Source organism: Artibeus jamaicensis, unplaced genomic scaffold, assembly GCF_021234435.1.
Source record: "Artibeus jamaicensis isolate MK-2021 breed Jamaican fruit bat unplaced genomic scaffold, CSHL_Jam_final contig_525, whole genome shotgun sequence".
NCBI classification, from domain to species: domain Eukaryota; kingdom Metazoa; phylum Chordata; class Mammalia; order Chiroptera; family Phyllostomidae; genus Artibeus; species Artibeus jamaicensis.
The window spans coordinates 10,756,901-10,778,292 of record NW_026521874.1 but is presented as its reverse complement, the minus strand read 5'-3'; the positions used below and the strand labels follow the sequence as shown (position 1 = coordinate 10,778,292).

At 48.9% G+C, this 21,392-nt stretch overlaps 1 pseudogene; it reads left to right on the top strand.

Moving 5' to 3' along the window:
• The first annotated feature begins 8,857 nt into the window (after positions 1-8,857).
• Positions 8,858-13,031, top strand: LOC119057384 (tubulin alpha-1C chain-like; annotated as a pseudogene).
• Positions 13,032-21,392: the final 8,361 nt, after the last annotated feature.

Here is a 21,392-nt window from a genome sequence, read left to right as displayed (position 1 = left end):
ACATTGTATGATTTCATTTATGTGAGAGTCTAGAAAAATGCAAACTAACCTATAGTGACAGAAAGCAGATCAGTGGTTGCCTGGGAACCAGGAGGGAGGGCAGGGGCTGACTGCCCAGGGGCACAGGGGAACTTTTTGGGAAGATGGAAATGTACGTCTGACAGTGAGGCGAGTTACATGGGTGTATTCAGTTGTCAGTGCTCATTGAACTGAACACTTGAAATGGGTGCATTCTGTCGCATGTAAATTATATCTCACTGAAGCTGCCTTTAAAGAGGGGAGGAGGGGAACTGTGTGCCAGACTCCAGAGCCCTGCAAACCTTCTGACATTGTTTGAGTGTCTGATTTCAAGCTCATTAGTGGGCAGAAACTGTATCACATTCATTTTTAGGTCCTCCCCTCCATTCCCAGCCCCAGGGCCTAGCAAAATATTCTCAAACTCAGTATTTCAGGTCAGCAGATGCACCCGGGCACTTTCTCTGTGCTGAGGCCACAGAGCAATCATTCTGGCGTGGAAAACAGAAGGAAATGGGCAAATAGACACACTAACGTAGTGCGTTATGTGTTCTGACCGGGTTCGATGTGACATCAAAAGCATGCACCTGCTGGGACACAGGAATGAATCCTGCAAAAAGCCTAGAATTTGAGGCCGCGGTGGTCCAGGTGTTCAAACCCCCACTCTGCCGCCTGCAAGCTGTATGGTCTTGGGTGACCACCTGACCATGCCAAGCTTTGGTTTCTGCCTCTGGAAAGTGGAGATCATAGTAGCTCCAACCCAGAGGGCCGTTGTGAGGAAGAAAGGAAACAGGATGTCACATGCTTAGCACAGCGGGCATAGGTGCATAGTAAGTGTTTGAGAGTTGTTAGCTATTTCTGTCACGACTGAAGAGCGGGGAGCTGGGGGGCACACACAGAGGGAGAGGGGACTCCCTACCGGCCCTGGGGGTGGGAGAGGGGCCTGGGATCCTTTCCCAGAGGGGTGACACTTGGAGGAGGAGTTGTCTGCTTTCAATGGCTTTGGGCACAGGAGATAGTGGGAACGGCTTGGGGCAAATGCTCAATAAATATTTGCTCAATAAATAAAAAAATAAAATAAACAAAGACTGTTCAAGGCCTGCCTGTAACGGGGCGGGGTAGAGAAGGCCCACCAGGGTGGACTGAGGTCTAGGCGGCTGGCCCCAAAGGCCGATTCCACACCTTTCTGGAATACAGGGCCCTCCCTGGCCTGGTCCGACTGGAGAGAGGACGGCGAGGCAGGTTAGCGGGGAGGGGGTTCTCCCGGACCTTCTCCCCCTAATAAGAATGGGCCCAGTCCCTGCGAGCGCCTCCTGCACCCCCGTTGTCCGAGCCACAAAGGACCGGGATCAATGGAAGGCGGGAGCGGCACAGGGGCCTCCTCTTTGTGCGGCTGTCTGAGGCCTGTTTGCGCCGCCGTCTCTGCGCCCCCATTGATCAGGCATGTGGAAAGATTCCGCCTCCCGGGCTCCCTTTGTGGCGGCGTTGCCAGGCTGCGCCCGGCGTGACTGCACCGCGCAGGGCGCTCCCGCCTGCGGTGGGTACCCGGGCGGCGAGACAGGGCGGGATCCCGGGAGGGTAGAGAGAGGGTGGGATAGCACATAAAAATACAGGACGCCCAATTACATTTGAATTGCTGATAAACAACGAACAAAAGCAAAAAATATTTTTAGTGTGAGTATGTCCCAAATATGGCATAGGACATTCTTATACTAAAAAAGTATTTTTTGTTTAATCTGAAATTCAAATTTAACTAGGAGTCCTGTATTTTGTCTAGTACCCTATGAGCAGGAAAGGCAAATAAAGTTCCTTTCCCCAGCCCTTCATCTGCTGGGTCTTGCAACTTAAATTGCTGAAGGTTTTTGTCTTTGTTTTGGTTTTTAGCTGTTGCTTTTTGGCCATATCTGCACCCCCCCCCCTTGAACTACTATGTAGATGCCATTTTTCTTGAAATGAATTTATTTTTTAAACTCAAATGATTAAATGATGCATGCATTACATACCTCCAGTTGAACAAATATTAAGTATACCTCTGGGTGCATTTTTACCTCTGTGACTGACACCTACGTGACTGCACCCAGGTCAAGATAGAGAACAGTCCCATCATCCCAGAAGGGTCCCTCAGGTGGCTCCCCTGCCAGGCCTCTGCCCGCCCTCGGCAGCCACTATTCTGACTTCTGCCACCATAGATTGGTTTCAGCTGGACTTGAACTTCACATAAGTGGAATCGTGTATAAGCAGTATGGACTCTTCTTGAGTCTGGCTTCTTTCGCTCAATGTTAGGTCTGTGAGATTCGTCCACCTTGTGGTTTGGGCCAGTCGTTGGTTTTCTTTCACTGCCAGCGGAGGAGTATCCCACGTACGGTACGGCCGCACCCCACTCGAGCCCCCTTTCTTTCACTGGTGGGCGTCTCAGCTGTCCCCAGGTTGTGGTTGCTGTGAGCAAAGCTGTGAGGATCAGACTTGTAATTGTCACTGTATGGACTTCAATATCTTTAACCTGAGCAATACTATTTATAGATTTGTAGACTAGAAATGCTAGTTTTATTTTTTCCCCTGCACATTAAATATATAACTATTACATAGATTTATGTGAATATCGTCACAGTCAACCAAGCTCACCTTCTGCATGGTCAACGCCAAACTGCAGACCAGCTCGAGGTGGATCCTGGGTGAGTTAGCGCCTTTGAGCCCTGCTCGCTTCATCTGTAAAATGGGAGTGATGATGCTAATGACCTCACAGTGTGGTCAAAGGGCAAACTGGGATAATGACATTGGAAAGGATCTAACACAAAGCTGGCCTGAAGTGGGTGCTGCCCATGAGAGCTTCTGTCCAGCGCTGGACCAGCAGGAGCAACTGATGAGCAGGGCATTTTAGGTGGCTGCTCCCATTCGATCCTCATTTCAGTCCTCTGAGGTAGGTCTCGTTACTACCAACCCATTTTTCAGATGAGGAAAGTGAGGCCCTGGGAGGCAAAGCCCACTTGCTCATGATGACGTAGTTAGTGAGTGGCAAAGCTACTGTCCAATGTGGTGTCCAGAGGTGGGGGCCAGGAGGGGCCCTGGAAGGATGAGGCTCATGGCTGGAAAAGGAAGCAGGCTCTAAGGAGAAGCTGGGCTCCTTCTCCTTCCCGCCTGTGTCCCCCAGTAGCACCCAACCCGAAGGCAAGCAGCTGGCTTAGGACCCGGTTTCTCTTTGGAGAGTAGAAGGAGCTGGGCTGAACATTTCTAGGAGAGGCCAAGCCTCCCAGCCACGGGTCAAGTGGGAGGACAGGCGGGGCGAGTCTGACGGGGTAGGTGGGACGGGGTGGGGGAGAGGGAGCAGAAGGCAGAACTGCAGCCACAGCCGCTGGGCAGAGCCCGCATCGCTACCTGCCATCTGAAGGGCACGGGAACTGCTGATCTCAGGCGATTAGCATAACAATCCCCGATCCAGCATCCTCGGGGCCCAAAGCTGGGTCTGCACAATCCCATTTCCAGCCAGCCCTTTCTTTAGCTGGCTAATTATGGGGGGGCGGTGAGCAAGGGTGGGGACATGATCTTCTTAAAGGGCCCCTGCACCCAGGGCCCAGGATGGAACTGGGAGCAGGAAAGGGCCCTGGCAATACCTTCAGCTCTGACAAAGTGTGAACGCCACCACCTCAGGCCATGGGGAAAATGACTGTCCTCACCAGGGATTTCACCATGCTTCCTATTTCTGTCCTCCTCGTCCCCATCCATACACTGTGGGATATGTCTTGTTCATACCCGTATCCCGGTGCTTGACACAGAGTAGGTGTTCAAATAACTACCTGAAGCACAGAGTCTGCAGCTCCAGAAATCAGACTGTGTCTATAGATACAATAAAGCCGAGGCCGGGTGCTAATGGAGGGCACTGAGGCAGCCCCATCTTTGCAGGTCCCTAAGCGTCCTCATTGTGCCTCTTCCCACCCTCAGGGTCCTGAACCTCCCCCCTTGCCCCTTCTGCCTCCTAGCGCCTTAAGTCAAAAGGGGCACATGGGTTAGTATGGGCAGAGCATAGTGAGAGAGCTGGGTTTGAATCCTAACTGCTGCTTCTCACCCGTGTGATCTTGGGTAAGTCTCTTAACCAATCTGAGGCTCAGTTTTCTCAACTGTAAAATGGGGACAATCAAAAGCTCCTTCAAACATTAATGTATTTGTAAGCATTTGCCAAAATGAGAGTGCCTGTCCCATGGCTGGGGCTCAGGAAAGATGAGTCCCGTCTCCACCTTCTTTAGAAACATCTACTGTGTTTCTACCAACATGTCTATTGTTTATCAGGAGCCCGTTAGATGCCAGTCCCTGCCCAGTGCTCAAATTCTCTCCTCATCCCTTGTAACGCCCCCGTGAGGTGGGTTCAGAACCTTTTGGAGAGTACACTGAAGTCAGAGGGACAAAGTAACTTTCCCAAGGTCATTCAGCCAGAATATTTCTAAGGGAGGCGTGAGCCCAATTGCCCCTAAAAACAACGGCTCCAGGTGCCAGGAAGTGACCGGCGTTATTGCGACCACTACTCTTCCCCGTCCCGCCCCCCACACTGGGCCAGCCTGCCAGCCTCAGGTCTTTTGATCATCTCCTGTGTGTTAAGCGTTATGCTGAGCACTGGGGATGCGGCTAAGCCCAAGATCATCTGTTAATTCTGTCCTCCTGGAGCTGGAATCTGATGAGAGTCAAGTAAGTTCTGTGAGTGATAAGTGCCTTGAAGACAATGAAGTCGGGTCATGGACTAGAGTCGAGCTCAGGTCTAAGAAGTCTTCTCTTGAGGAAGTGGTCCTTGAGAAGATGGGATGGGGGCAGGAGAGCAAGTGCAAAGACCCTGGGGCAGGATCCAGGTTGGTATGTCTGAGGATCAAAGGCCGCAGTGCATTTGCAGCACTGGGAGAGAGGGTAGGAAGAGGTTAGGGAGAGAGGAAGGGCCCTAGCCAGGCAGGAGGGCTTTAAGGCACCTGGTTAGAAATGTGGACGGACTTCCTTCCTTCCTTCCTTCCTTCCTTCCTTCTTTCCTTCCTCCCTCCCTCCCTCCCTCCCTCCCTCCCTCCCTCCCTCCCTCCCTCCCTTCCTTCCTTCCTTCCTTCCTTCCTTCCTTCCTTCCTTCCTTCCTTCCTTCCTTCCTTCCTTCCTTCCTCTCTTTTCTCTCTCTCTCTCCCTCCCTCCCTCCCTCTGTGCCTCCTATTTTCCAGGCACTGGGCCAGGGACTGAGGGCCTAAGAGTTTCACCCTGTTTCTCCTTCTCTTCCCACGTCCCCTCCTCTCCCCTTCCCCTCCTTTCCGAACAGCTGCCCCACCCCCACCGGTCCTGCTCTTCCCCCTGCACCCCACCCCAGCCCCTCCCCCTGGCAATAAGCACCAACCCTGAGAGCCCAGCTCTCCATAGTATTGTCCCTTTAAGGAATCCCTAAATCCGGACACCCCTCTCCTCCCCCACCTGAGAACCAATTAGGGTTCCCGAATTCAAGTAGAGGCTTTTGTGTGTCACGTGTTTGGGGAACAAAGCCCTCTCCGGCAGGAATAAAAGCTTCTATTCAGGAGCCAGTTTGTTCTCATTCTAATCGTTTCCACTCCAGCCTCGCCTCCTTCCTGGGTTCCCAGGGCCGCCCAGCTCGGCCTCACCTTCCCGTCTTAGCACCCCACATTAGAGCCCTGCCCCAAGGCAGGTGGCCACAGACCCAGGGCTCTGGCCCACCTTTTCTTCCTGGGAGGTCATGTGACTCCGCTGGCTCCGAACTGGGCCCGTTCTCGGTGCTTCCCGGGCATTGGTCTGCAGGACTGTTTCTGTCCTCAATGCGGCTGCAGAAACTGAGGCTCGGAGGGGTTAGGGAGCTTCCCCGAGGTCACCCAGTTAGTAAGAGGGGGAGTCTAGACTCCCGAGCATTAGTCTTCAGGACTCTCAGCTGGTCCTAGAGTAGAACCGAGTGAGTAGCTCTCATGTTCACAAAGCCCAAGGGGCCAGGCACCTGCTGGGTATTAGAGACTCCTCACAATACCATGTCACGAGGCAACAATGAAGGTCAAAGTCACAGACAAGTGTGTGGCAGAATAGGAGCTGGAACTCAGGACGCTGAGGATGGAGACAGGAGGAAAGACGTGGGCCTTTCAGAAAATGGAGATGTTAAGAGGAATTTATCGCCGTGGGATGGCCACGGGTAATATTGCCGAGGGAAAAACGGCAATGCCCTGGGTGTAATATGGTCCCACTTGTGCAAACACACACACGTGTTGTGCATTTCTACATGTACAGAAAATACTTGAAGAAAAATATGTAATAAATTGTAGCATCAGTGTTTATTTCCTTTGGGGAAGAGATCACTTAGTACCACTCTGTGCTGTTTGAAAAATATATATTTTCTTATCGCAGTCATGTGGTTCTTTTTTTTTTTTATGTGGTTCTTTTATAATAGTTAATTGTGTTAATTTGTTAAGTTTAACTTAACATTTTTTTTGTTTTATCTTCACCCGAAGATATGTTTATTGATTTTAGAGAGAGAGAAAAACGTCAACGTGAGAGGAACATCTATCAGTTGCCCCCCTGGAAGTGCCCAGACCCGGGATTGAACGCACAACCTAGGTATGTTCCCTGACCAGGAATCCAGCCCACAATCTTCTGGTGTCCAGGATGACGCTCTAACCAAATGAGTCACCTGGCTGGGACTTAACCGTTTTAAAGTGTACAATTTAGTCACATTTAGTAACTTCGTGATGTTGTGTAACCATCCCTTCCATCTGGTTCCAAAACATTCTCATCACCCCGAAGACAAACGCCATGCTCATTAAGCATTTATTCCCATTTCTTCCTCCCTTGAGCCCTAGCAATCACTAACTGGCTTTCTGTCTATTCTGGATACTTCATATAAATGGAATAACAAAATACGTGACCTTGTGTCTGGCTTCTTTCACTTAGCATGTTTTTGAAGTTCATCCCTGGCGTAGCATGTGTAGTGCTTCATTCTTTTTAAGGCTGAATTAAGGCTGAAGGGTGCCCCGCATTTTGTTTGGCTGTCCGTCCGTTGATGGGCATTTGGGTTGTTTCCATCCTTTGGCAACTGTGAATGGTACCGCTATGATCACTTGTGTACAAGTTTTCTTTTTTTAGATTTCATTTATTTAATTTTTTTTTAGGTAGAAGGAGAGTGAGGGAAACAGTGTGTGGTGACCTCTCGTGTACCCACAACTGGGACCTGGCCCGCAACCCAGGCATGTACCCTGACTGGGAATCGAACCAGTGACCCTTTGATTCACAGCCCACGCTCAGTCCACTGCGCTATACCAGCCAGGGCTACAAGTTTTTGTTTGAATACCTGTATTCAGTTTTTTCTTGTACATATCTAGAAGCTGGGTCATGTGGTCATTCTATGTCTCATTTTTTGAGGAGCCAGCAAAGTGTTTCTCACAGCACTGCACCACTGTACATATATACTCACCAGCAATGCGCAGAAAGTTCTAATTGTTCTGCATTCTTGCCAACACTTGTAATTTTCTTAATTTTTTTCTATTATAGCCATTCCAATGGATGTGAAGTGATATTTCACTGTGGCTTTTTTTAAAAAATATTTTATTTTTTATTTTTAAAGAGAGGGGAAGGGAAGGAGAAAGGGTGGAAGAGAAATATCAATGTGTGGTTGCCTCTCATGTATCCCCTACTGGGGACCTGGCCCGCAACCCAGGCATGTGCCCTGACTGGGAATCAAACCAGCAACTCTTTGCTTCATAGGCTCGTTCCTGCTCAGTCCACTGAGCTACACCAGCCAGGGCTTCACTGTGGCTTTGATTTGCATTTCCCATATGGCTAATGATATTGAGCAATTTTTCATGTACTTATTGGCCATTCATATATCTTCGTTGTAGAAATATCTATTCAAGAATTTTGCCCATTTTTAATTGGGTTGTTTGTTTTATTATTGAGTTATAAGAGTTCTTATATATTCTGGATACTAGATCTTTATCAGATATATAATTTGCAAATATTTCCTCCCATTCTGTAGGTTTTTCCACTTGATTGTGAAAACCTTGGGATGTATGAAAGTTTTAAATTTTCATGAAGTCCAATTAATCTCTTTTGTCTGTTGTTGTTTGTGCTCTGGTGACATAACTAAGAATCCATTGCCAAATCCAAGGTCATAAAGATTTACCACATGTTCTCTACTAAGAGTTTTATAGTTTTAAGTCTTTGACCCATTTTGAGTTAATTTTTGAATGTGGTGTAAGGCAGGGGCCTAACTTCACTCTTCTGCACACAGATATTCTGTAATAATTGTTTCTGTCCTTGTCCTTACTGTCTTACCCAATGAGCTCCAAATTTTGGTGATCATACATTCGTAAGAGGAAACAATCTTTGAGCCCATATCTCTAATATATGCAGGTTTACTTATTCATAATATCTACGAGTATACAATTAGACCATTAGGATATCTTTGTTATAAAACATACACAGAAGAAATTTTCAGAGGATGAAATAGAAAACATACATCTAGGAGGCATGGTCTTTTCCTGGTGGATCAGCTTGAGCGTTCCCAGGGCTCTCACCCCCTGGGGCCTGCTGGTCCTAATGGCACAGCAGTCCTCCTAGGGGACAGCCAGGCAGATGGCTGCTGTGTGGCGTGGGAGTGAACTCTCCAGACCCGGTCTGACTTTCCTCTCCGGGGTCGCAAACTCTGGTGTCAGAAGGGCGTGTCTGAACGCTGGCTCTCCCTAATTCCTAATGGTGTCACCTCAGGCGAGGGGCTTTGCCCTTCTGAGCCTCAGATCATAGTCCTCACTCCTTAGGCTAGTGGGGGCAGGGCCCCGTGAGGTGACAGGAGTGAATGCAGCTCCTGGTACCTGGTAATCTCTCAATATCAGTGATCACGATGACGGTATTGAAGAGCCAAGTCTTGGCAGTCCTTCTGATCCGCTCTGTTAGCGGAAGGATTCAAGGCAGGAGCCCCTCGCCGCAGGAACAGAAGAAAGGGAGAGGAGAGGGAAGCTGGGAGGAGGAGCTGGCCCTGCGCTCTCAGGGGCAGGAGATGCCTGACGGGTGCAACATCTCCGGAGCGCAAGGGGGGCCTGGGGTGAGCCTTTTTGTGTGCGAAGATTGTATTTATTTGTTTTTAGAGAGAAGAGAAGGGAAGGGAGGGAGAAAGAGCGAGAGAGAAACACTGATGTGCGAGAGATATATTGATCGGTTGCCCCTGGCACACCCACAACTGGGCACCTGGCCTGCAACCTAGGCCTGCAACTGAGAATCAAACCAGGAACCTTTCAAGTTGCAGGCTGGCACTCAGTCCGCTGAACCACACCAGCCAGGGCTGAGGCCTTTCTCTTAACTCTAATCAGTCACATGACCTTGGCCAAGTGGTAACACTTTTGGGAATCTCAGAATCCTTGTCTGTAAAATGGAGCTGATCATTGTATATGCATCATAGAGTTATTTAATGCATAAACAGAATAGTGCAGAAGTGCTTCCCCTGCAATAAGAACTCAATAAACAACAGTGATGATGATGATGACGATGATGATTTGAGGCCTCCTGTGCCTGCCACATTATTTACCTATTTGTTCATTCCATCAAGATTTATAAAGTGCCTACCACATGCCAGCCATACAACAGCAAACAAGAAGAAAACAGCCCTTGTTTCTGAGAACCTTACGACCCAGAGATACACAGACATTAACCAAGCAACACACACACACACACACACACACACACACACACACACACACAGTGTGGCAAGCACCACAGGTGAAAAAGAAGCAAGGAAAAGGCACGAGGTATAAAGGCTCAGAGGACTGATCAGGGAAGATCTCATGGGGAAACGACATTTATGCTGAAATCTGAATGATAGGGAAATGACCGGACACAGAAGGAACAGTGGGATGCACCAGCCAGGGAAGCAGGACCAGGCTGGTGAAGGGTGGCCAGGCCAAGAGGAAGGTGCTGTAGGATAAGCAAAGGGGGCTGCAGGCTGGGCTGAGGACAAGATGCTCCGGACTGACAGAAGAGTGCCCCAGGCAGAGGGAAGGGTGCTCCAAGCTGCAGGGTGGTAGTTCCAGGCTAAAAGAAGCCTGTTCAAAGGGCTGCAGTGGAGAAAGAGAGTGGTGATTTCCAGGCTCTGAAAAGCCAATTGACCAGAGGGAAGGAGGGTGGGAGGGTGTGGAGAGGTGAGGCTGGAGAGGCAGCCACCAGGTTGTGCAGGGCTTTACAGGTCACTGTGAGGTTTGGTTCGTTCCACCTGTGCAGGGCAGTCCTTGCAGGGTTTCTATCTGGGGCAGAGGGCAACAACAGCTGCCAGAAGTTCAAGTATGCAATCGCACACGACTTGCAGATGAGGCAGTGCATGGACTTGGGTCGTAGGCAAGAATATGGAAACAAGTGTTTGGATTCCTTCTGGTTCAGAATATACCTGTGTTCAAATCCTACCTTTTTAGTTCTTTGCTGTGTGGTCTTAAGATGATACATGTCCTCTCTGTCTGAGCTTCCTCTTCTGTCAAGTGAAGATAATAAATGTAACCTACCTCAGTTTGGGGGGAAAGACCAAATGAGTCAATTAATGCAAATTGCTGAGCAAAGCACCTGGCATGTTGTAAACATGCAATAAATGATAATTATAGCTCCTATTCCTACTGTTATTCTGTTATGTCAGGTTGAGGGAGGAGGACCTGGGACAGTTAATATATCTGACTCAAGTCCCAGGTAAAGTACTCAGTGCTGTGCATAGAACATAATAGACATTTAGCAAATATGTGTTGAGTGAATGGATGCAATCTTCTCTTTCCATTTTTGATGAATGAGTTCCATTCTGCATCAGTCAACCAAAAATGGTTGAGCCTTAATGTAGACCCGGTACCGTGCAGGGTGGTAGAGGAAGGGTAATATTTGGGCTGAAATATACAATTCAGTGCACGTGGGTGCCCCCTGGCTCTCCTTTGGGGAGTGCCCACTCCTTGATTTCTGCTTTCCGATCCAGCTGAAACGCCAGTCTTCCCTTTCCTCTCCAACCTGCTGTACTCTCTCTCTCTCACGACCCTCCAGAGGTCTCTTAAGATCCACATTCTTTGATGTGACGTGTCCCTTTACTGGAGTGTAAACTCCTCAAGAACTGGCAGCAAGCGTGTTCTGGTTTAGACACTGCCGAAGTACCCGCCACAGTGGAAGAGGCATGTTTGATTCAGTCGGTGGAAAGCGAAGATGGAAGGATGGAGTCACCGAGCACTAGCTGTGCGACCCTGGGCGAGGCGCCTCTCTCCTTGGGTCTCTTAAGTTTCTCCCTCTGTAAAGGAGGAAGGGGACAGGCAAGGCTCTCCATAGCAGCCGCTCTCGGCCTCTTTGAAATTGGGACACTCCTGATGGAAAGACATTCCCCGGGGACGCATGCTTCCTTGGGCATTCAGGGAAGGTAGCCCGAGGCTCCGTGCAACCCCAGCTCTCCTCTCCCCCGTCAGGAGAGCACGTCTGAAGGCCAGGGAGCGAGTGACGTTAGTTATAGACATAACCTTGAATCCACTCTTCCTCTTCTGTTTATTTCTTTTTCTTCTTTGCTTATTTATTTATTTTTAAAGCAAGGAAAGCATTTCAAGCTTCAATAGAGGTAGTGGTTAAGAATGTCAGGCTGGAAGCCAAGGAAACCTACGCTGAAATACCCTCTTTGACTTCTTCCCATTGCCCCCACCCCCTTGCCCCAGACTCTCCTCCTTGGTAGTCTGACAGTGGAAGGTCCCTGTCTCAGCCCCCTGGCCTCCTCCAGCCCTGCAGAGCTCTACGAGTCTCAGTTACAAGTGAGTGCATCCACGCTGGCCAAGCTGGTGTTCAGATCAGCAGTGCCTGCTGGGAGCTCCCCTGCCTGGAACACGGCATCCAGCCCGATGGCCAGAGGCCAAGTGACAAGACCTTTTGGGATGGGGGAGATGACTCCTTCAGCATCTTCTTCAGTGAGACAGACACTGGCAACCATGTGCCTTGGGCAGTGTGTGTAGACCTGGAACCCAGGGTTGTTGGTGAAGTTCATGTGGATACCTACCTCCAGCTCTTCCACCCTGAGCAGCTCATCCCAGGCAAGAAAGATGCTGCCAATAACTATGCCCATGGACACTGCACCGCTGGCAAGATCATTGACCTTGTCTTGGACCAAATTTGGAAACTGGACATCAGCATACAGGTCTTCAGGGCTTCTTGGTTTTCCACGGTTTTGGCTGGGGGAACTGGCTCTGGGTCCACCTCCCGGCTGATAGAATATCTCTGTCGATTATGGCAAGAAGTTCCAGCTGAGCCGGTCAACTCCACCCTCACCACCCACAGCACCCTGGAGCTCTGCGATTGTCCCTTAGTGGTTGGCAACAAGGCCATCCCAATATCTTTTATAGAAACCTCGATACTGAGCACCCAAACTTCACGGACCTTAACGGCCTCATTAGCCAGCTGTGTCCTCCCCTCCACGCTCCCCTCAGGTTGGATGGAGTCCTGAATGTTGATGTGGCCGAACCCAGACCAACCTGGTCCAACCTTATCCCTGCATCCATGTTCCTCTGGCCACGTGTGCCCCTGTCGTCTCTGCTGAGAAAGCCTACCACAAACAGCTCACCGTAGCAGAGGTCACCGATGCGTGCTTTGAGCCAGCCAACCAGATGGTGATGTGACCCTCGCCACATCAATACATGGCTTTCTGCCTGTTGTTGTACCATGGTGACCTGGTTCCCAAAGATGCCAATGCTGCCATTGCCACCATCAAGGCCAAGTGTACCATCCAGTGTGTGGACTGGTGCCCCACTGGCTTCACGTTGGCATTCATGACCAGCCTCCCACTGTGGCGCCTGGTGGAGACCTGGCCGAAGTACGGTGAGCTGTGTGCACGCTGAGCAACACCAAGGCCAGGGCCTGCCTGGAACACAAGTTTGGCCTGATGTTTGCTAAGTGTGCCTTTGTCCACCAGTCTATACCACTGAGGGATGGAGGAAGGAGAGTTTTCTGAGGCCCGTGAGGACATGGCCGCCCTTGAGGAAGTTGGAGCAGAGAGTGCCGAGGGAGAGGATGAGGATGGACAGCATTAACCTGTCTGCTGCAGTGTTACACTCCAACATCTCGGGACTGTCTTCTTTCTGCTGTTCTGTGAGGTCCGTTGTGTCCAAAATTGTCCATAGAAGCGGTGTTTTTATTTTCAGTGTCAAAAAAGAAAAGAAATCCCCTCTGTGCCACTTCTGAGTGGAGTGACTTTGGCCAAGTTACTGAGCTTCAGTTTCTGGGTCTGCAAAATGGGAGGACCAGAACAGGATGAACCCCAGAGGGCTGCGGATTAAATGTGATCATGCAGGGAAGTTCTCAGCACTGTCCTGAGGACGTGGCAAGAATTTGGCAACGTTGTCAATATCTATTTTTGCTATTATTAATGAGCCGTCATGTGTAACCCACTAGGGAATTAGGATAGAATGCTGGAAACTGAACACTAAGCTCTTGATTAGCTTCCTCCAAAGTTGATCTTTCATGCTTTTCTGGCCGAGTCTTGGGGGTCTGGAGTGCGGACAGATTTCCCTGCTGAGATGGTCAATAGATTTATAAGTGTAGCTTCTTTCCTTTGCCTGGTTAGTCTATCCCTACTCTCTCATCTTAGCCCCCTTTTAAATTCTTTCTGGTTTGCCTTTTTAGTAAATTATTGTTTTTTTAAAATTTAATTTTTTTATCTTTAGAAGGGAAGGAGAGAGGGAGAGAAATATCAATGTGTGGTTGCCTCTCGTGAGTCCCCTGCTGGGAACTGGCCTGCAACCCAGGCATGTGCCCTGACTGGGAATCGAACCACAATCCTTTAGTTTGCAGGCCTGTGCTCAATCCACTGAGCTACACCAGCCAGGGCTACTGGAAAATTTTAAATGACATATGTGACTTGCAGTGGTGGATTGCCTCTTACTTCCCTTGGGCAGCGCTGATACGAGAACATTTTTATCCTCCGGAAAAGTCTCTCTTGCTTCTCAGGCAATATCTGCTCCCTTTTTCTCAAAGATAAACACGATTCTGACCTCTCTCCCCACAGATTAATGTTTCCTATTCCAGAACTGCTTACAAATGGAATCACACAGTGTGTGTTTGGTATCTGGCTTCTGTGGTTCACAGGCCGGCACTCAATTCACTGAGCCACACCAGCCAGGGCTGTATCTGGCTTCTTTTGTCCAACATAATGGTTTTGAAATACATTTGTGTATCAGTCACCTGTTCCTTTATATTTCTGCGCAGTAGTCCCTCGTGTCATGGTTTATCCATCCTCCTGCTGATGGGCATTTGGGTCGTTTCCAGTTTCTATGATGAATAATGCTGCTAGGACTGTTCTTGAACGAGTCTTTAAATAGTTTCATTCAAATTATTTTTGCTATTTTTTTGACAGTTAAGATGAACCATCCTCACAGAAAAAATCCACACCCATGTTAATACACAATGCACACCCCACCTCTGCCATGTTCGTGGTTTGAGGTTAATGCTTTATGGCTTAATGTAAATCATTTCTGACCCTTTCTCCACATACAGAATCAGGTATTATCATTGTTAATAAAACTATCACTTTGGTGGTTCTTCCCTTGGCTGCCTGACCCCTGGGGGTGGCTACATAGCTCCTGATCTTTGCTCTTCTCGTTCAAAAGCCTCTAGGAGACCAAAACTGGGAAAGATGTAGGGATACTCTTAGGGAGGGCAAGTATTATGAGAATCTTTCATTATTCCCTATCTGTATCCATGGCAGACATTGCTAATCAATCACAGCTTTCTGTGATTGCCCAGCCCCAGTCACTGCTAATCAATAGAAGAACTGAAACCAATTTCCCACCTCTAAAATAGTCAGGCCACCTTCTGTTTTGCCGATGAATAAACTAGGGCTCAGAGAGGGGAAGAGTCTGCTTCAAGGTCAGAGAGGGAGCCCCAGGCTTCTGCCTCCCTGTCTAATGTTCATTTCTGCTACATTCACCGACTCCAAAAAATAATTTGCCTGGGATTGCTGAATACGTGGTCTGGAGGAAGTGGGTGTTTCTGAGCCCAGGGAGGACCCTCCTCTAGCCAGCCCCTCATCTTTATGATCTGCCTTAGTGTCAGGAGAAGCCCCTGCCAACAGCCTGGCACCCCCTCCCCCACATTCACCACCGACAGACCTGCGGTTTCTGTTCTCCAGGTCTGCAGTTTCAGTTTCCGAAAATAAACATTAAAAACACACACACACACACCCAAAACTAAAGGAGGCATGCTCGTAGCATCTTTGTCTTCAGCTCGAGAATTATGGAGTTATTAACTGACCAGACTAAATCAGTTAATTACAGCAGAGAGGGTAACGTCAGATGCTGCAACCATGAAACTCCAAGAGCATTCCCCTCTGTCACCAACACATCACACTGACTCTGGCTGTCATTGGAAGCGACGGTGAGAAAGTGGGAGAGTCAGCGCGTCTGAACAGACTGTGGGTGTTCCCAGCCGGGCAAGCAGAATAGTTTATTTAATTCCCTCCCCGCCAGGTCAGGGGGGGGTAAAGTCAGGGGGATAAGTGGAGACAATGTAACACAATGTTTGAATCAGGTGGAGCTGACTTCGTAGACTGGCCCCCATGCCCTTTCTGGTCGCGTGACCTTGGACCTGCCGTTTCAGGTGTCTGAATCTGTTTCTTCATCTTCAAACAGGTATGTTAATAAAACCGACTGCGTTGGATTATTGAAATGCTTAAAATGACTTGGTTAAAAAGATGTACATAAAACCCCCGTGAATATGTGTCTCTGGACCGTAAGCTCTGTGAGAGTGTGGAGAGCTGTCTGTCTCACTCACCATCACATCCTCCAGTCCTGGCACAGTGACTAATAAGCAACAGTTGAGCACCTAATGTAAAGCGTGGGCCTGAGAGTAGTAAGGATGGAGGTGGGGGAGATGGCAAAGAGGCTTAGCACAGGGCTCCTGACCTTAAAGAGTTCTCATTCCAGCATGGCAGCCCAGAGCCATCTAAAATAATAAGTGGGTTGTTATGCCTTAAACAGGCACATAAGGCAACATACTGGTTCACGGGGGAGATTCTGGCATCGGACTTGAGTTCCAGCCTCAGCTCTCCCCACTTGCTACCATTCTGATCTTTATTAGCCAGTTTATTACCCAATGCTTCTATTTCCAGATCTGGAAAATAGGGACCTACCTCATGGAGTGGTAAGAATGGAATGGGTTTCCTGAAGCAGTGCTTAGTACAGTGCCTGGAATATAGTAATTGCTCAATAAATCTTAGCTATTAATTTTTCTATTTACTATGTGACTTTACACAAAGTACTTATCTTCTCTAAAACTTATTTTCCTGGTCAGTAAAATAAAAATACAATAGTTTCTACCTTGAAGAATTGCCAGGAGAATGAAATGGGAAAATCCCTGAAAAGTGCTTAGCACAGTGTCTGGTACATGGAAAGTATTTAACTATTTCTAGATGATGATGATGATGATGATGAAAGTTAAAAACAAGATGCTATGAGAGAAAAAAGGGTAAATTCATTCTGATGTATAGGCACAAGGATCAGAGAAAAGTTTATAATAGATAAGTGATTTTTTTGGGGGGGTAACAACTCAATCAAGATGTAATTCACATACCATACAATTTACCCATTTAAAGGGCACAATTCAGTAGTTTTTAGTATATTCACAGAATAGTGCAGCCACTCCCATAATCAGTTTTAGAATATTTTCATTACTCCAAATAGAAACCTGTACGCATTGCCCCCAAGATCTCCCCTGACTCCACCCCTCCACACACAAGCCCCAGGCGACCACCCGTTTATTCCTGTTTCTGTGAATTTGCCTACTGTGGGCATTTCGTGTAAACGCAGTCATACGATATGTGGCCTTTCATTTCCGGCTTCTCTCACTTAGCGTAATATTTTCCAGGTGCACCTGTGCTGTAGCAGGTACCACTAATGCATTCTTTTCTATGGCCAAACAACACTCCGTTGTATAGAGGTGATGCACATTTGGGTTGTTCCCACTTCTTAGCTGTTATGAACAACGCTGCTGCAAATCTTCACGTACAGGTTTTTGTGTGGACATGTTTCCATGTCTCTGGAGTATATACCTGGGAGTGGAATTGCTAGGTGATAGGGTGATGCTACGTTTAACCTTCGAGGACCTGCTTTTCCAGACTGTTTTCCATGGTGTTGCACCAGCAACATATAAAGGTCGCAATTCCACCACCTCCTTACCGATGCTTGTTATTATCTACCTTTTTTATTATGACACAGCCGTCCTAGGAGGTATAGACTGGTATCTCACTGTGGTTTTGACTTGCACTTCCTTATGGCTCATCATGCTGAGCATTTTTCCGTGTGCTTATTGGGTGTTTATATATCTTCATTGGAGAAATGGCTTTGCAGATCCTTTGCCCATTTTTAATCAGATAATATACCTTTTTATTATTGAGTTGTATGACTTCTTTATATACTCCAGATACAAGTTCCTCATCAAGTATATGGTTTGCAAAATTTTTTTTTTCTCTTCTGTGGGCTGTTTTTCACTTTCTTGACAGTGTCCTTTGGAGCACAAAAAGGTTTTAATTTTAATGATGTCCAGTTGATCGATCTTTCTTTTTAAAGTTTTAGCTCTTACATTTAGATCTTTGATCCATTTTGAGTTGGTGTCTGTACATGGTATGAAGTAGCTGTACAACTTCATTCTTTTGCATATGGCTACCAAGTTGTCCCAACACCATTTTTTGAAGGCACTGATTTATTTGTGGACTCTTAATTCTATTGATCTATATGTATATCTTGCTACCACTGCCACCCTGTCTAGAAGGTAACCGTACTAAATTAGACCAAACTCACTGGATCTGCAAAAGCACAAAGAGTTTCTTTTCCTTTCCAGAATGCTTTAGAGGTTTTAGGTTGCTTTCAAATACGTGATCTCACTCAAGTCTTTCGGCAAGTCCTACTCTGTGAGTACACGGAAGCTTGGAAAGCTGAGTGGTATTTCTCTAGACTCAACCAGAAACAGTGGTGGTGAATCTATTGTCTCTCGGTCAAGTGCTTTCATTACCCCAGCCATTCACTTGCTGGTTGTGTTCAGAAATTTGGGAAAAGGAAAGAGTATTAAAAACATTAGGACCAGATGGGGGGAGGGTGAAAACAGACTGATTATATGTGTTTGGCTCCTAACCAGGTTATGATCAATTCTCCCTTCTCCTGCTTGGACAAGAAATGGGATGTTCTGGGTAATCCAGAGTTTTGCTTGGGTACTGCATTTTCAAAGAATGAGAACACAGTGAAATACTCTCAACACTAAAACCACATAGACTATAATTTACCTATAATTTTGTTGTTGTTGTTGTTGTTGTTGTCAGTCTAGGAGACTTTATTTTGGAGCAGTGTTTCTTTAAGAGTGGTCCAGGGAAAGCCTCAGCTATCAGCTTCATCTGATAGAGGGGCTTGTTTGCTTTTTTTTTTTTAAGCAGTTTTCAGAGCCCCCATTCACCCTGTGTCTGCTGAAAAATCACTGGGTGATATTTTAAGCACATGAAGTTTGGGGAACCATTGTTTTTAGAGCAGTGAAAAGTCAAATTGTGAATATCAATTAGCACTGCACTCAAGAGAGGCAGACGTTCTGCTTAAGTGAGCATTCTGGATAGTACAGTAGATTCATGCACCTCATTTCCTTCAAGTCTTTGCTAAAACATCACCCCGCCCCATGTGAACTTGTCTGATGTGACACTGCATCTCACCTTCTCCCCCACACCTCCCACCCTCCCTATCCCCCTTCCTTCTGCAAGGCAGTTACCAACATCTAACTGACATCTTACTTACTTATTTACCTATTTATTTATCATCTGACTCCTGCCTCTAGAAAGCAAGCTTCACAAAGATAGGTGCTAGGAATACAGTGCTGAAGATAGTGTCCACTGGGCAGCAGGCGTTCAGTAAATATTTGCGGAGGGAATAAATGTGCCAAGTCACATCTTAGTACTCGGGCATTAAGAGTTGCCCTTCAAGAGGCAACTCTTGAAGAGATTAAAAAAAAAAAAAAAAAAAAACCTATCGCCCTGGCTGTTGTAGCTCAGTGGATTGAGTGTGGGCCTGCGAACCAAAGGATCACGGTTTGATTCCCAGTCAGGGCATGTGCCTGGGTTGCAGGCCAGTTCCCAGCAGGGGATGCACGAGAGGCAACCATACATTGATATTTCTCTCCCTCTCTCCTTCCCTTCCCCTCTAAAAATAAATAAATAAAATATAAAAAAAAACCCAACCCTATAAAGCAAGTTACTCTCTCATTCTGTGAGTGGTGCTCAGTGCGTGGAGCACTGGACAGAAAGAACCGGAACCACATCCTCTCATGCTTGAATTCTGGAGTCTGGGCCAGTTGCCCCGAAGATGGCAGGTTCAGCAACCTGAACGCCGCTGAGACCCTCAGTTTACGGCGAGGATCCTGCATCTACAGCCGCACTGTCCTGTGAGGGCTGTCCCCAGGAGGACTCCTTGCCCCTGGTGCACACCCAGTGGCCGGAAGCAGCGAGGCTGAGATGAACTTGCAGTAGGAGGTGACTTCTGTTAAGTCCCCCCCAACACTACTGTGCTTCAGATGGGGGGGGTGACAAGTACACACTTCCTCCTCCCGAGTGGGGACACTAATAAGTGGATCCTATCCCAGTCTACTACTCACGTAGGCTTGGCTGGCTCTGGACCAATGACCCTTACCCATTTCCTACCCTCCAGGCCACCTGCCCAATGGCACCAGCCCCCAAACCAAGGCTCGTGGACACCTAGGTTCTCCCCTCCTTGCACATCCCCACCTGCTCCATTTTGCATACAAGGAACAGGAGGTGTAGACCTAGGAATAGTCAGTTCCCCAGCACTGAAGATGCTACCTACTGACCTTCCCCGGTGTCTCTTCCGGGGCACACCTGATGCTCTGGTTTGCACTGAGATGGAGACATGCCTAGTGGGAGAAGCCCCCCTAACCCGAGTCCAGGGGAGTCTGAGAAACTGTGGGGGCAATGGGAGCATGAAAACAGGAAAAAGCAAGCTGGCATGGTGTTGCACACACAGGGGGCAGGATATACCTGCTGAGTGTTCCCAGAAGGTCTGGAGGAAACCATTAACTTGAGTTTCTCACGTTCTCCTACGTGTGGTGATTGGGGTGGGCGGAGGGAACGTGCACTAAGAGGGGGGTAATGGGCACCCTTCCAGAGGTCAGGGCTGCGTTGCCCGGAGCTGCCCTGCACATTAATAAAAGCTGGCTGGCTGGAGAAGGGATGTCAAGGTGAGAAGCGATGGGATGTCATCAAGGGGTGTCACGGGGTTACGCGGGGTGGATCCAAGGTAGACAGGGGAGGGGAAAGAGTGGGAGGTGAGTTTGGGGGAGGGGCTAGTGTGGCCCTGAGACCCCCAGCAGGGATGGGAATTCAGGCGAGGGAGGGCGTGGCTGGCTGCCTCAGCCTCCTGATTTGACTCCGGGTTGGGAAATGAAGGAGAGGATATGGATTTGGCCAAATGGGGACAGGGAGGGCCGCCTCCGGCTTCCAAGGCGAGCCAGCATCGACTTGCCCTCGGTTCCCAGGCTGGAAGAAGGGAGTTTTCGCGTGGGGCGAGATGGCCACCAGAAGCCTTGAGGGAACCTTCGGGGGGACCTCAGAGACCCGTAAGATGGGGGCCTGGGGATCAGCAGGGCGAACCGAAGGTGTTCGGCCTTCGGGAGCAGTAGATGCACAGACAGAAGTGACTCCAAACGCAGTGGGCAGGCAGTTAGGCTCTTGCAGTCCGATGGGGTGCGGCTTGCAAGGGGGTCATCGGAGGGGGAAGGCGCGCCGCTGAGCCTCTGGGCTCCGACACTGGAAAAGGGAGTCTCTGGGAGCCACTGGCCTCTGCCCCGGACTGGTTGGGGAGGGGCCGGGGAGCGGACGGAACTGGCTTCACCGAACCCAGACAGTGGTCTGCGGGGGGCGGACCAGCGCCAGGGAGCGAGAGAAACCGTGGAGACCCCCCCATACTAGGGGTGGGGGTGGCAGCAACCTGGGAACACAGGCTTGGGGCGGGAGGGCTTCTGTGGACGGAGGGGATTTGGGAGAGCTGAGGGGGATTCTCATTCGGGACCGAAAGGGATGGAGAGTAATTGGGGAAACTGATACGGTTTCTACTGGGGTGAGGGGAGAGGCTCCCCACTCGGGACGCGAGGCGCAGAAAGGGCTCCCCGGGTTGGATCTGAGGGATATGGGACACTGGGAGTGGGCTGGAAGCCGCTGAGAGGGAACCCTAAATTAGGTCCGAGGCAACTGGGGGTTCGGAGGGCGCATGTCGCTCCGACTGGCAGGATGGAGGGATTCTCACCCCATGCACCGCGAGGGGCCTGGGGGACATGAGGCCCTCTCCCTCCCGACCCAGGGACATTGAGGATCTCTCAGATTCGGGGTAGCGGGGGCCTGAGAGGGAGGACTG